Source organism: Halichoerus grypus, chromosome 14, assembly GCF_964656455.1.
Source record: "Halichoerus grypus chromosome 14, mHalGry1.hap1.1, whole genome shotgun sequence".
Taxonomy (NCBI): domain Eukaryota; kingdom Metazoa; phylum Chordata; class Mammalia; order Carnivora; family Phocidae; genus Halichoerus; species Halichoerus grypus.
The window spans coordinates 79,741,063-79,758,185 of NC_135725.1; positions in this window are offsets into that span (position 1 = coordinate 79,741,063).

Sequence of the window (17,123 nt, forward strand, 5' to 3'; positions counted from 1 at the left end):
GAGGTCATGCTGGATTAGGGTGGACCCTAAGCCCAATGACTGGTGTCCTGATGAGGAGAGAGAGACTTAAAGACACACAGAGCAGACCCAGGAAAGAGACCTATGTGAAAACAGAGCAGAGATGGGAGGGATGTAGCCACAAGCCGAGGAGCACCCAGGATTTCCGGCTACCACCAGAAGCTGGCAGAGGCAAGGAAGACTCTTCCCATAGAGGCTTCAGAGGAGTGAAGCACTGCCACTAACTTGACTGTGGACTCCTGATCTCCAGGACTGTGAGAGAATAAATTTCAGTTGTTTTAAGCCCCCCAGTTGGTGGTACTTGGTTATGGCAAGCCCAGGGAATCCAATGTACTTGCCTACCAGATTTTTCTCTTCAGTACTGTTTGCTCCTTCTCAGTCTCCTTTCCTGACCATTAAATATTGGGGTGCCCCAGGTGGACGGCCTTGGCTCTTTCTTAGCTCTGTTGTAGCCCAGTTACTACAGAATGGTCAGAACCAAGACCTTGGCTTCAATATCTCCTAGGTGCTCCTGGGTCCACAATGCATATTTAAGATGGACTCAGTATGTCCAAAATGGAACCTTTGATCCCATCGTAAAAACAAATCTTCTCTTTTGAAGAAATGTTCTGCCCCTCACCTAGCACCCTCCATCTCAGGAATGAGCTATCCGCCCCCCCCCCCCCCCCCCCGGGTTGCTGAGGTCAAAAGTCCAGGAGTCATCCCCGAGTCCTCTCATTTCCTCAACACACCCCACCAATCCAATTAAAATGCTGGCAGATGCATCTTTAAAGCACGTCCAGAGTTGCAACCGTGGCCCCACCTTCACCCGCCTCTCACGCAGGGGCTGGTTGCTATTGTCCTGCTTAGGTGAAGGTGCTGCGGTGAGATCCATCCTGGTCTCTCTACTGTTCTCAGCTTTTACTGGCTCTTCTCAACACAAGAGCCAGAATCATCACGTTAAATCATAAATCCAACCTTGCCCTTCCCATGCTAAGGACCCTCCAAAGGCCTCACATCCTCCCGTAAAATGAAGTCGTAAGCCCCCGCCATGGCCCCAAGTCCAGTCCTGGGCTGTCTCTCTGACTTCGTTTACTCCCACTTCTCCCTCGCTCATTTCCAGCTACACTGGCCTCCTGGGGGCTCTCTACTGAGCAAGCTTGCACCTCCGGGACTTCATTTGCTGTGGCCTCAGCCTGGAGCACTCTTCTTTCTGATACCCACATGCATATTCCCTTACTCCAATCAAGTTTCTTGAAAAGCACCTTTTCATAAAGTCCCTCTCTTGCTGCCCGGCTGCAAATGTAACCCTTGCGGTGGCGATCTAATCCCGTGCCTTGATTTACCATCAGACATCACGTGGTTCGTGGGCATGTGTGTGTGCGCCTGCGCTTGCGGTTCCCTCATTAGAACGTGTTCCCCTTGCCCAAAGTGCCCGGTACTTAATAGGTGCTCAAAACTATTTGTTGAATTAATTAATTAATTCTCTCCAGAGACGGGGCCACTTCCCTCAGTAAAAGCCGAAAACAAAGCAGCCTATGAGAATGATTTTCTGGCAAACAGAAATGAAGTCTTCTCGGACTACCAGAGCTATTGCTTGGTTTGTGGAAAAAGCAGTTTCTAAAGTCACCCCCCACCTAAATCATTTGAACCTTCTTTGCCTTGTTTTTCATCTATAAAATGTGGATCAAGTTTTTCAAAGTCTACAGAACAGTGTTTCTAAATTGAGGTACAAGTGTCCCACACTGTGCGAAATCTTTTAAAATCCTTATTTTTCATAGTCCTTCAAAGCAGGTTTTCACGTGACACCCTTATGATGACCTTGTAATAATGACAATTAATCGTAATTGAGAGCTTGCTGCCGGCCAGGGACTTTTTAAACGCTCTCTCATTTAAACCTCCAATATTCCTAGGAGGAAGGTACTATCATGAACGCCATTTGTCAGGTGTGGAAACTGAGGCTTCTGGTTCGTAAGTGGGAAACAGGGATTCCAACCCAGACAATTTGATTTCACAACCCACTCTCAGCACAAATGTTACCTTTCATGACCCTGACACACCGTAAGCATTACCTAATCCAACTGGACATCATTACTTCTGTTTTATAGAACATGAAACCTCAGGTTCACAGAAGGGAAGAGGGTCACCCAAGGTCCCGGTGCAAAAGTCAGCCCTCATATTGGTTTCCAGAACCTATTTCAAGAACAACTTTTTGGTATAAAAAGTACCCAACAATGGAATAGCAACCATATGATGGGGTAGCAGGCAATGAGCATCAGATGGGGACAAGGGTTGTGTGCACATCAGAGCTAAGGCCCAGAGAAGGAAATTGACCTGCCCAAGGTCACACAGTCAGCGCTGGAACTCGCCTCCCTGGGCTAATGTGCTTTTCTCTATATCCCTCAATGCCTTCAATATTTTCCTGTAAGCCATCAAGTTACATGCACAGAATGCCTAAAACCACTACAAATGTCGGGATAGATTGTGTTGTGTGTGTTATCTATGAATGCAGTGAGGAGAGTGGAGGTTTTTTGTGGCTTGATTTTTTTTTTTTTAATTATTTGGTGGCTATTTTGGTAACATCTTTTGGAGATTAAGTCCAATTAGAGACAGATGGCACTGAAATATTGTCAAACATATCGGATCAGCAGCAAATCACTGACTTAATTATGTAAATAATTAAAATGTATATTTACACCTGATCATCCAAACAAGGGTGAAAACACTGATTTCAGGGTTGGTTATGAGTGTTGGCACTGAGTCCAGTCAAAAGTAAGTCACGTTCAAGTTACTGCTTCGGTGCCTCTCCCATCTCTTGCCCTCGGAGGATATTTGGGAGGCAAAATCAAGAACCCAGTAACACGAAAAATATGTCCTTTGAGCATCCCAGGACTGTGAGGCTAAGCTTGGAAGGGACCTCCATAAGGGAAGGCACAGAGCCTTCCTTCATTGCTTTGGCTCTCATCCTGCCTCTCCTCTTCCAAGAGCATTTGAAACCCCCCACACACTCCCCAAAGACTCACCCTCCCTCTTCCAAACCCACCTTTACCGAAAGAGTGACTCATTATATTGTAATAGTTAGGAGAACAGGTTTTAAGAAAGGCCTTGTGTTCAAGCCTTAGCTTTGTCACCTGGCTCAGTGTTGCAATCTGTAAGATGGGGATCATAATAACTCAAAAATGTATCAGGTGCTTCTTCCTATGAGCCTGGTTTTGTCCCATGCACTTCAGATACATGGCATCATTGACTCCTCACAACATCTCTGTGTAGCTGGGTCCCTTTTGTAGAGGGAAACTGAAGTTCAGAGAAAGTAAGCACTGCCAGTATTAGCCCAGATGGGATTTGCCTGTGTGTGATACAAAATGTAATGCAACAGTGACTTAAATGTAAGATAAGCTCATTTCTCTTCCGTACATCTAGACAATCCAGAGCATTCTCAGTGGCTTCATGTTCATCGTTCTAGCTCTTTCTATTTGTTCCTCCAGCATCTTCAACACACGGTTTTCACCTCACGGTCCAAGGTGGCTACTTCAGCTTCAGCCATGGAGTTCACATTCTAAATTTAAGGAAGAAGAAAACGGAAGGAGAATGGAATGCCCCCTCACTGTGAGGACAAGTCTCAGAAGGTGGGCACAGTGCTTCAGTTCAATCCCTATTGGTCAGAACTTGGTCACATGGCCACACCTAACTTCTGTGGATGTTGGGAAATGCAATCCTTTATTCTGAGGAAGAATGTGTCCACCGAGGGAAGCCAGCCTCCAAGATGGCCTCCAATGATCTTTACCTCCTGCTATTAATGGCCTTGTGCAGTCCTCTCTTACACTTGATTGGGGTTTGTCTGTGTGACTAATATAATATAATATGATATAATATAATATAATATAATATAATATAATATAATATAATATAATACTAAGTGTCTTCCAAGACTAAAGCATAAAAGGCAGCTTCTGCTTTGGTCCCTTAGATGACTTACTTTAGGGAAAGCCCACCATTATGCCATGAAGACACTCCAATTGCCCTGCAGGGATGTCCACATGTAGAGGAGCCATGCAAGTGAGCCAGCTTGGAAGCATTAAGTCTGCAGAGAGAGTCACCTTTCCGATACCTTCAGCTCCAATGGTTATGGTAGATCCTGAGCCAGAAACACCAGCCAGGCTGCTCCCAAATTTCTGATGCACAGAAACCATGAAAACTAATTAGTAATTGTTGATGTTTTAAGCCACTAAGTTGTAGGGTGATTCATTACACAGTGATAGATAAAATTCACTAGCTAACACTTGGGAGTTCTGTTACAGAGAAGAAAAGAGAGAACAGATGACAGGAGACAACGAATCATCTCTGTTCCATTGCATACGCACTGAAATGTAATCAAACCCATGTCATCTGACTTAGAAGCCTGTATTTCTAACCAACACTCTGGATACCTAATGCCTTTCTCTGGATTCCTGTAGCATATATTATTCTTAGCAAATAATTTTATCTTAAATTATAGGTAGCCTTGTCCTGTTCTCTGGAATCTTCATGCACAGGACTATTTTCTCCCTTCCCCGTCTGGGAAGTAGAAGTCTATGGCTTCTTACTCTGGAAAACAGTATGGAGGTTCCTCAAAAAGTTGAAAATAGAGCTACCATATGATCCAGCAATTGCACTACTGGGTATTTACCCCAAAGATACAAAAGTAGGGACCCGAAAGGCTACGTGCACCCCGATGTTTATAGCAGCAATGTCCACAATAGCCAAACTGTGGAAAGAGCCAAGATGTCCATCAACAGATGAATGGATAAAGAAGATGTGGTATATATATACAATGGAATATTATGCAGCCATCAAAAGGAATAAGATCTTGCCATTTGCAACGACGTGGATGGAACTGGAGGGTATTATGCTGAGCGAAATAAGTCAAACAGAGAAAGACATGTATCATATGACCTCACTGATATGAGGAATTCTTAATCTCAGGAAACAAACTGAGGGTTGCTGGAGTGGGGGGTGGGGTGGGAGGGATGGGGTGACTGGGTGATGGACACTGGGGAGGGTATGTGCTCTGGTAAGCGCTGTGAATTGTGCAAGACTGTTGAATCTCAGATCTGTACCTCTGAAACAAATAATGCAATATATGTTAAGAAAGAAAAAAAGAAGAAGAAGAATGTAGCAGGAGGGGAAGAATGAAGGGGGGGAAATCGGAGGGGGAGAAGAACCATGAGAGACGATGGACTCTGAAAAACAAACTGAGGGTTCTAGAGGGGAGGGGGTTGGGAGGATGGGTTAGCCTGGTGATGGGTATTGAGGAGGGCACGTTCTGCATGGAGCACTGGGTGTTATGCACAAACAATGAATCATGGAACACTATATCTAAAACTAATGATGTAATGTATGGGGATTAACATAACAATAAAAAAAATTAAAAAAAAAAAAAAGAAGTCTATGGCTTCTTTCTCTTGCATCCATCTTTCTTTCTCTCCTTCCTTCCTTTCTTCCTTCCTTCCTCCCTTCTTTCTCTCCCTCCCTCCTTCCCTGTCTTCCTTCCTTCCTTCCTTCCTTCCTTCCTTCCTTCTTTCCATCTTTTGCTAGATCCTCTGACTCAGCCAGGCCTGCCATTTCATCTCAACATTTGACTGAGGAAAGATGCTTTGCAAGCTCACTCATGAGGCTGGCAGGATTCTGTCCTTCACAGGTATTTGGCCACAGACTGATCTCAAATTTTTTTTGCCATGTTGGTGTGGTAATTTACAACATCAGAGCAAGCACGTGAGAGAACAAGAGGGAAGGAGTGGAGCAAGAGAGATATCAAAGTTTTTGTAACCTAATCTCAGGAGGAATATCCTATCACTTTTGTTGTGTTCTCTTTGTTTGAAGCAAATGACTAGGGCAACCCATGCTTAAGGGGAGGAAATTACACAAAAGCAGGAATGCCAGGAAGTGATTCATTACACAGGGATAGATAAAATCCAGATCCATCCATCCATCCATCCATCTATCCTTCTGTCCATTAAATCTTTGAGGGCTCACCACTGGTCAGGCAACAGTTAGAGCCTTCTGTAGCTCCCTACTGCATGTTTGGTCAAATCCATACTTAATGGTGCAATCAAGACTCTCCATATTCTCCTTTTATCCTGTTCTTCAGCCTCATCTGCCCCTTCTTCCCCAATGACCTTTGTTCCCCATCTACATCTGTTACCTTCTCACCTCAGTCTCTCTCTCCATGACCTTCCTTCCAACTAGAATGCTCCTTGTCAAAATCCTGCCTCTTTGTACCATGTAGTACATAGGAATCTAAGCTTTAGAGATAGGTAGCCTCTGAATCCAACCAAAGATTGTCACTTACCAGCTCAGATGAGTTACTTAACCCTTCAAAGTCTATTTCTTATCTGTGAAATGGGGACAAAGACCTGCATGGGATTGTTGCAATCCCATTATAATCTAGGGAATATTTGAATTTAGCATCTGGAACATAAGTGTTCAATAAATAGCAGCTACTGCCATTCTCATGATTATCGGCCTCTCCTTTGAACCCCGGAGGAAGAGCTTCCATACCTCTGTGCTTCACACTACAGCTGACGTGTCCACAACCGCGTCCCATGCTTCCTGTGAGTTTAGAAGGGAAGTGTATCATTACTTGTTCACAGATGAGAAAACAGACTCAGAGAGGTGAAGTGGTGAATCCAGGATCACACAGCCAGCTGATGAGGGAACCCGAACCAGAACCCCTGGGATCCATTTGCTTCCGTGAACATTCGCTCTTCAGCTACACCTGGGTACAGGATCACATTGGCTAGAATCTTCTTCTTTCTGGGTACTTTTCCCTCTGCAGCAGTTTCACCAGCCCTCAGAGTGAATTGAGCTGTCAAAGGAAGTCAGAGCCTCTGGGAGAGACGTGGAGGCTTGGGGGCTGCTGGAGCTGCTGACAAACTGCCACCTTCTAGATGGACTCTTCTGCCTCATGGAAACACTCCAGAGCTCACATATCTCTCCCAAGCCGGTGAGCCATTTCATTTCCTGGGTGGAACAAAGACGATATGGAAGGATAACCAAAATAACATCCAATGAAATCCTGCCCTTCCTTCTGGCCTTCCCTTTTTATAGTTGCTGACAGCCAAGGTTCAACCAACCAGGCAGTATGTTCTAGAATGTGTGAACTTCGAGGGGCCATGGAGGATGCTCAGAAGTTTATAGCCTTATGAGTAACAAGAAATTTCTTTTTTTTTTTTAAAGATTTTATTTATTTGACAGAGAGACACAGCGAGAGAGGGAACACAAGCAGGGGGAGTAGGAGAGGGAAGGCAGGCTTCCCGCGGAGCAGGGAGCCTGATGCGGGGCTCGATCCCAGGACCCTGGGATCATGACCTGAGCCGAAGGCAGACGCTTAACGACTGAGCCACCCAGGCGCCCAGTAACAAGAAATTTCTAATCGTCAGAGCAGTTTAAAAAGGAATGGGCTGCAGGAAGTAGTCACCATAGGATATGTATGTAGAGGTTCCCCAAACCTAGCTGTGTTGTCAAATTACCTGGTTGAGATTCTTTAAAATACATATTCTCAGGCCCAGCCACAGACTTATTGAATCAGAATCTCTAACCAGAGGATCTGTGAATCTGTATCTTTCACTGTCCCAGGAGATTTTGATGGACAGTCAAGCTGGAGAATCATGAACTTAATTGGCAAGAATTCAAGCATCAAATCGAGGTTGGACCAGATAAGTGATTTTTAAACCCAACTCTTCCCTGAAGCTCCCTTGGGGCTGCTGCATGATGGTGGTGAGGGCAAGGGGCAGGAGGTAGGGGAAAGGGGTGGTGATGGGAAGGAAAGTAGAGTGTCTAGACCCCACCTCCCAATTTTAATCAGAGCACCCTACTTTTATCTCTTTTGTTCATTTATGCTTCCATGCAGGATGCATTTGAACAAAGGATGCTCTAGTTTAAAAAGCTTGAAAGTGGCTGAACTATATGACCTTTAATTTATTTAATCAATAAGTAGTTACTGAGTGTCTGCTACATACCAGCCTCTGTGCCAAATCAAAGCTGAGTCAGACATAGACCCTCTTTCCTGGGAGCTCACAGTTGAGAGGGAAGAGAGGAAGAGCGAGTCAGTCATTCAGATGCACCACGATGGCTGCACTAATGGAAGAGGACAGCACAGTATCAGCTGTGTCTTGAAGGTTGTGTTAGAATTCTCTACCTGCAGGGTAAAAGGGGAAAATGGAAGGAACAGCATGTGCAAAGCCATGAAGACCTGAAGGAATGGGGCTGGTGTGAGCATCTGAGTGTGGTTCAACCGTGGGACGTGTGAGGGAACATTGGGCAGTGACGCGGTAAGATGGCGGAGTCTCTGAGGAAGCTCTGTCTCCTCGCTGGGCTTCATAGCTTCCTTGTCTCCAAAGTGAGGGGGTGTGAATAAAGGATCTGGAGAATCGGCACATTTTGGGATTTGAAAAGAATGCCTATTGACTCCCAGTGTCAGAATCACTCCCAGCAGTGATTCTCAAAGTAGAGTGATCCTCTCTCCCCAAGAGATGTTTGGCAATGTCTAGAGACAGTTTAAGTTGTCACAGCTGTGGGAAGGAGGGCATGCTACTGGCATCCAGTGGGTCAGGGATACTGCTAAATATCTCACAGTGCACACAAGACAGCCCCCCCCACACACAAGAGTTATCTGGTTCAAAATGTCTATGGTACTGGGCTGAAGAACCCAGTCCTCCAGCTATCAGCTATAGAAAAAAGTCTTGACATGGCATTCAAGACCACTGGTGCAAGGGCTCATGGGAGGTGTAGTGGCTCAAACAAGGTGGGTAAGAACTGGAAGGGATTTGGTGCCAGTGTGGCTCTTCCACCATCATGGAGGATCAAGGGCCAACCAAGAAGGAGCCTGGGGGGGGGGGGGTCAAGTCCAGCTGGGTAAAGTAAGTCTAGAAAAGTGCTACAATCTCTCCAGGCTTTCTGACCCAATTAGTAGGTATGATCCAGTTTTTTTCTGAATCCCAAAGCGAGACGACTTCAAATCTCTGATGGAGAGAGAGGGAAGGTGTGAAAGAGATGAGGCCAGAGAATTAAGCAAGGACTAGATCACAAAAGGTCTCATAATTGATCATTTTAAAGAGTGGGGGCTTTTGACTAAGCTCAGTGGGAAGCCACCTATTTGTATGCACAGAATAACCATCCAATTTAATGTATCATCACTGAATACTTTCCATGTGTACAATCCTCCCCTAGGCACCGTGGGTGAGGGAGGAGGGAGAATACAAATGCAGCATAAAACATGACCATTGATTTCTCCGTGGGCAGGACAAGGTTATTCTTTAAGCAGGTCTTCAAATATGGGACAATTTCAGGACCCTGAAAAGCAGGGGACATAGCTGATTTTGTCTGGCCATCTGGCACAATGCTTAGCACAGAATAGTCCCTGCTAAGCTGTGGATGGATGAAAGCAAAAGGTGTGGTCATGTGACAAAGGCAGCAGCACAGGCCAAGAAAGGTGGAGAGGTCCGCAGACCGAGGCGGAGAAATGGTGGTCAGGAAGCCTTCCCTGAGGATGGGCAGGAGGAAGGGAAGAGCATTGCAGGGAGTGGGAGTTGTATGTGCAATAGAGAGAAAGGTCACGGACGGACGTGCATCAGGGACACTGACCAGACAGAAAGGAAGGATTTGCTCTCAAGAGCTGTGGGAGAGATAGTTGGGTAGACAAGGCAGGTCTTCAGTCCAGGGGTCCCTGAAAGACAGAAGGAGGACTCATGGTTGATCCACAATACATGGGGGAGTCTTTGTAGATTCTGGAGAAAGGAAGAAGCCCACAGAACACTGTTTGGAAGGTAGTGGGCTGGATGTTGGGAATCAGAGAGAAAGACAAGAGAGACATCAAGAGGCGGCTGTTGTCATCCAGGTGAAATGTCTAGGGAATCAAGAGCCAGGTCAGAATGGGCAGAGCTCATGTTAGGTTCTGGGGAGGGGCAGGAGGCCCAAGCAACTGAAGACCAGATCAGGAGCCCTGCGTGTCATTTACCTCACTGCAGCTCCCAAACCCTAGGAAAGAATACTTGCCAATTGGATTGTTCCAGTTTCCAGGACAATAGATGGGCCACATTTACCAGTGGGTGGAAGCAATTCTTTTTTTTAATTTTTTTATTGTTATGTTAATCCCCATACATTACATCATTAGTTTTAGATATAGTGTTCCATGATTCATTGTTTGTGCATAACACCCAGTGCTCCATGCAGAACGTGCCCTCCTCAATACCCATCACCAGGCTGACCCATCCTCCCACCCCCCTCCCCTCTAGAACCCTCAGTTTGTTTTTCAGAGTCCATTGTCTCTCATGGTTCTTCTCCCCCTCCGATTTCCCCCCCTTCATTCTTCCCCTCCTGCTACATTCTTCTTCTTTTTTTCTTTCTTAACATATATTGCATTATTTGTTTCAGAGGTACAGATCTGAGATTCAACAGTCTTGCACAATTCACAGCGCTTACCAGAACACATACCCTCCCCAGTGTCCATCACCCAGTCACCCCATCCCTCCCACCCCACCCCCCACTCCAGCAACCCTCAGTTTGTTTCCTGAGATTAAGAATTCCTCATATCAGTGAGGTCATATGATACATGTCTTTCTCTGTTTGACTTATTTCGCTCAGCATAATACCCTCCAGTTCCATCCACGTCGTTGCAAATGGCAAGATCTTATTCCTTTTGATGGCTGCATAATATTCCATTGTATATATATGTGGGTGGAAGCAATTCTAATTTAAAAAGTTTAGACTAGGGGTCTACAAACTACAGCCCATAAGCCAAATCCTGCCCACTGAGAATAGTTTTTACATTTTTGAAAGTTGAGGAAAAATCAAAAGAATAATATTTCTTTTGAAATGAAATTTAAATTTCATGAGTCCATAAATAAAGTCGTACAGGGTCACAGCTGCACCCATGTGATTGGGTATTGTCCATGGCAGTCAAGGGCAGGGTTGAGGAGTTGCCCTGGAGACTATGAGGTCCACCAAGCCTAAATATGTAGAGAAGAATTTTGCTCACTCTGGTCTAGGCCTTTCTCCCTTGAACTCAGGGCTTGTCTCTGTTTTCACCTCTCTCATATGGTGAAGCCCAGGTACATAAAAATCCCTAATTCAGGTAGGGGCTAAGAGGGAGGCTCAAGGTACCAGGTTTCGAATGATTTTACTTTGTAGTTCACCACCGCTACATCTCACGTGGATTCCCTTGTAGAGAAGAGTGGGTCTGGTTTGGGACAGATATTCCTAGTGTCCAGGTTCCCATGTCTCTCTGTCAAAGCCTTCCGCACAAACCATAACAAAGATTAAGCAAAGGAGTGGCCAGCTGAGGTTTGTGTATGAGGATGATCTCCTTGTTGCCCAGCATGAGGGTGGCCAACCCAACAGGGCAAGTAGCAGAGGGTCTTCTCTGCAAGGGATATGAAAGCATGCATCGGATTCCTCCTAGGATTCTGGACCGAGAGAGTTAACACACTGGTAAAGGTGAGGAACCATCCTGGTCCGAGTGGCCCAGGAAGCCTGGTGCCAATTCAATTTTCACAGCAGCCCACCTCCATCCGCATGAAAAATCTTTTCTTAACACTCTTATTAAACCCTAATCTTAATCTTATTCATCATTATTAAGTCTTGAAATTGTCTGGAATATTTAAATAGGGCCAAAGTGAAAGGCAGAGGAACGGATTTAAAGGGACAGCTCGAATTCTCTTCAAGGAGATTCAGCCCCTGATGGAGAGCAGGGTTTCTGAAGGCAGAGATTTTCAACAAAGGCGGGGGAGGGGGCTGCCAATTACATTTGGCCTGGGTAAAATTAGTCTTTCTTTCAAAGACTCCTCAAAAACTTATCAGGGAAAGGAAGAGGCATAAAGAAGATGAATTAAAGTCTTAAATGTACCCAAGGGCTTGGCGGGATATTAAAAGGGAACAGCACTATGGGCCTCCCCTCTGGCTTCCCTCCTTTTAGGTCCCAAAACAATACCCATGAAATAACTCCTCTGCCTCAGTCTCTGTCATTGAGGAGCTAATTTCTAGCAGTCCCCGAGAGGTCAGATGATCTGGCCCAGCTGTTACCTCCCGATACAAGGCAGGAAGTCGCCAGGGCCTTTAGAACTATGTTCCAAGGAAGAAATAATGGCCCTTTCACATTTGTTTCTAAATAAGAAATTTAATTTGAGAGGACGGCTTCTCATTTTTGCTCCCCTCTCCATCTCACAGGTATGGATGAGGGTGAATCTGCCGGGATGCATTCGGGACCAGCGCTGTTCTCTGCAAGCTGTCCCGCTTAACCCTTGCACCAGCCCCACGACGGAGGTCTCCCTGAGAGGAGAAACCTCAACCACCTGGTTCACCCCGCCTGATTTGAACTGGGGCCTCTGCCTCCACAACCCACCTCCTTTCCTTCTCCTCCCCACTGGCTTGCCCCTACCCACACTGTCCCTCCGCATGAGGGTGACTGGGGCGGAATGATCCATTCATCTGAGGGGCAGGTGTGGGGAGTTCTATACAAGGGATATTATTATTTTACCATTACTATCAGGTTTGAATCCTGAATGTTGAAACTATCTATTTAACCTTTACTCTGGCTAATGCATACATTAGGTGGGGAAACCTATATGCCATCATAAAAATGTGAGAAATTGAAACCTGCTAACATAAAATCAAATAGCCCAGCCATAAAAGGTGTCGCTTTTATGTGATTATCTTGCCAATATCTTCATGTTGCTAAACTAAATCAAACTACAATTTTCCCCACATGCCCTGAATTTAATGGGAACCATTAATGGGTGTGATTCCTTATAGATCTCCCTGTAATAGAAACATGGCCTCTTATGCCCTGGCCGATTAAAATGAAGCCACTAGGCTGTCATTTGTTGTGTTGCTTTGAGCATATTGAATGGTGGCTCTGCCTGAAACGTCAAAGCCGTTCACCCTCAGGCTAGCATTCAAGGCCTTTCTGAAATATATGGCACCAATGTATCTTTCTAGAACTTTCTCCCTCTACTCCTGTGAATGATTTTTCATAGAATCCAATAATATTAGAGATGGAAGAGAGTTTTGAGACCTGGCAAGTAGCATTGGAATCATATGCCAACTCTAATTGGCATCTTGGAGCATTGGGTTGAGAAGGATTCTGGGGCCAGTTCCAGGCTCTCTGGGTAAAGACTGCCATGTTTGATTAACAATGTCTGCCAGGGCATGGTTGATGGAGTGGGAGCACACATAACACAACTCAGACGCCATGTTTTAATCCAACCCCTTCGTTTTACAGATATAGAAACTGAGTTTCACAGAGACTTTTCCAAAGTCACATGATGTCCAAGCAACAGAATCAAGACCAGAATGTATTCCTCCTAACTCCTACCTTAGTGCTCTTTCCATGATGGTGGAACTCTGAAGAAAGAAGGTAAGGCACATTGGCAGGATCAAGGAAGCAACAGTTTGAAGAAGGCAGAAAGTAACTGCCACCTCCAAGATGAAGAAGCAAACTCCCCCCAAACACCCAAAGATCCTTGATCAAAACCCCTAATCAGTTTATGGATTCTCCTTTTTCCCCACTGTTGTATCCTCTCTGACACCAGGCTCGAATATTGTGCTACTGATTCTTAATCTTCCCCAAACAAGATTATCTACAACTAGTGAACTCTGGGGTCTTTCAGTGACTTTGAGTCTTTCTCGGTGAGGGTCCGTGTCCTTTCTTCTGACTATCCATTGGGAATCCTCGATCGCCGACTTTGCCCCCCGCCAGGTTTCAAGGTGGAGTGAGACAGAACAGAGAGGCAACAACTGAAATCACTGAGTCCTCTGTGCACACATTCATCTTCCTCTCAACCACTCCAAGCCTTCCCTGAATCCCCATTGCCCATGTGACAAACCACATCCCGACTCCTGGTCTTAACATGGCCCTCCGCACCTGCTGTAATCTGCTCAGCCAGCCTCTTCAGCCCCATCCTTTCCCAATCCCTCTCAAGCACCCAAAAAGTAGCCTACACTGGAAAGGGCCAATGGCACTGCGGAGCTGACACTCCCAACCCATTCCCGCATGTGACTAATGGATCATTGGCAATGGGCATCTTTCCTTCTTTGCCCAGACATTACTTCAGAAGGGCTGTTGTGTGTGACTGACAACTGTCCTAGATGTAAGAGTGTGTGGCATGGGAACAAGACTGCTTTGATTACAATTCCTGCTACGGTCACAGTATTATCAGCTACTTGGTGAACCAACTTGCATACACCTGCTTTGGTGTCTTTGGTTATACTCATGGCTCCCTCTGCACCATATATATCTGGTGACCCCGATTTAATCTTTAAAATCTGGTTCCTGAGTCACCACCTTTGAGAAACTCTCCACAACTCTAAATGGAATAAATCCCAAAGCAAAATGCATGGATCAGTATAGCAGGATGGTGAGGGGCACAGATTCTGGAGATAGCTGGCCTGGGGACAAATCCCTCCTCTGCCACTCAGCAGCTGTGTGATCTTGACCAAGCCACTCAGCCTCTCTGTGCCCTCATTTTCCCACCTGCAAAGTTAAGATAACCGCAGCATCTATCTCACAGGATTGTTGTGAAGACAAAAAAGGAGTTCATATGCTCAAAGTGTGGAATGTAGTCCATGGCCCAGACTGAATGCTCAGCAAGTGTTTGTTATCATCTTGAAACTTTGTGACTTAATAACAGTGTATCTGCCTATCTGCTACACTAAGTTGCAAGATTCTTGAGCTCTGGGATTTGGTTGTAGTCATCTTTGAATTCCCTGCCCCCTAATGCCATATTGGTTACATAGGTGCTCATGAATATTTAACGAATGACTAAATGAATGAATAAATCTGTTTGAAGCCTTCTAAGCCAGAAGAGAGAGTTCTTTTCCAGTGTTGTCTGCTGCCGGTGGCTTGTCCCAGTTCAGGAGGACTCGAGTGAAGTGTTCTATGGATGTCACTCTGAGTCGGAAGAGCACTATATCTCAGTGACACCCAACCTCGTATTTACCTTGCACTTCTTTAATAACCTCTCACTAACTCAAAAAATTAAAATTCCTTCCTCTCTTGATGTGATCCCTGAGTGGCAGACACTGATGGTTTTCCCCCCTTCCCCTTGAGCTCCTAATGAAGCAGAAGCCAACATGGCGGTTTTATGTGCTTATCCGTCTGCACTAATGGTGTCAGCAGAGATGGGCGCATCTCTCCAAAGAGCGTTTGCCTGAGAACGGGTGCCACACGGCACAGGCAAGGCACACGGCCTTCAGAAGCACACCTCCGAGGTATCGACTTTTTGTTGATTATGGGATGGCATTGGTGCTGAGAGCTTATGCTGCTATCATCTTCACACAGACGGGCTCATTTTTTGGACTGCTGTGATGCTTCCATCCGTTCGTTCGTTCGTTCATTCACTCAACAAATAGGTACCGAGAATCTGTCGTGTGGCCAGAACGACCATGTTGTACAAAGCCAGGGGCATCATTCACATCATGATCCATGGAATGCTTGCGCACCACCTGGGGACCAAGCCACCAGACATGGTAGTCGTGCAAGGGATAGCGCTGCAGATGCAGAAATGCATAAGATACAGGCTCCTTCTCTCAAGAAGCTCAAAGTCAAGTAGGAGAGTAAGACTTGGAAGCTGATAAATTACCAGTCCTGTGGCAGGATCAAAATAAAGCTCATTCAGGGCAGATGGGTGTTCCAATGACTGTCTCTGGGAGGCTCAGGGAAGACTTCTTGAACGCAGCGATGTCTGATTTGGGTTTTGAAAGATGCGGAGGAGTCTGTTGAGCAGATTAGAATGGGAGAGCTGCGGGGCTTGGGGGTGGAGATTGTGCAGGATCCAACAGGAGAAAAGAGCCTGCCCAAAGGTATTTAGGCATGAAAGGCACGGTCACTTAGGGTGAGTCCCCTTCCCCCTCTCCCCAGCCCCTGGCCACCACCATTCTACTCTCTGCTTCTGTGAGTTGGACTAGTTTAGACATTTCATATATATGGAGTCATGCTGTATTTGTCCTTCTGCGGTGGGCTTATTACACTTAGCATGATGCCCTTGTCAAGGTTATTGTGTTGTTGTAGAGGGGATGAGCTCCTTCTTTTTTTAAGGGTGAATAATATTCCGTTGCATGTATATACTGCATTTTTTATCTGTTCATCCATCAGTGAACATTTACAATGTTGCCACATCTTGGCTATTATAATTAGTGCCACAATGAACATGGGAGTGTTAATACGGCTTCAAGATCCTCACTTCCATTCTTGTGGATATATGCCTAGAAGTGGGATTGCTGGATTATAAGGCAATTCTATGTTTACTTTATTGAGGAAACTTCATACTGTTTTCCATAGTGGAAATTACACCATTTTGCATTCTCACCAACAGTATACAAAGGTTCCAGTTTTTCTACAACTTCGCCAACACTTTATTGTCTTCTGTTTTATTGTGTTTTTATATTAGCCATCCTATCAGGTGTGATGTTATATCTCATTATGGTTTTGATTTGCATTTCCCCTGATGGGTCTTGGTGTGTTCTATGATTAAGGAAGCAGAGCCTGTCTGCTGGTGAATCAGGGGCTGAGGCACTCCAGCCGGGTCTGCATTTGTGGCTGGAAGGAGGACAAGTCCCTCTTGTGTTGTGATTGGGAGTCTCTTGTAGTTAACCTGACTTGATTGGTGAGGCATGGAGCTATATCCGGTTGCCAAGGAACTTTGCCAACTCCTTTCTGCAAGGCCAGCCTACAAGGGATCAGGCTCAGACAAGTTCACATTTACCTCTCAAAGAAAGGGAAGGTTAGTGCTAGGGGATCATTCACTATGATGTTACTACAAGTGTGTCTGGAGACCACGGATGTCAGAATCTCCCAAAGTGCTTACAAAGAAATGCACATTCCAGGCTTCACCCTAGCCCTACTAAGTCAGAATGGCTGGGAACATTTTTAACCACCACTCCCCCACCCCAGTGTGCTCTCATGTGTGCTGAAATTTAAAACCTGGGCAGGGGGTGGGGGGGAGCACCTGGGTGGCTCAGTCGGTGAAGTATCCGACTCTTGATTTCAGCTCAGGTCATGATCTCAGAGTCGTGAGATCGAGCCTTGCACTGGGCTCCTTGCTGAGCGTGCAGCCTGTTTAGGATTCTCTCTGTCTTTCTCCTGCCCCTTCCCT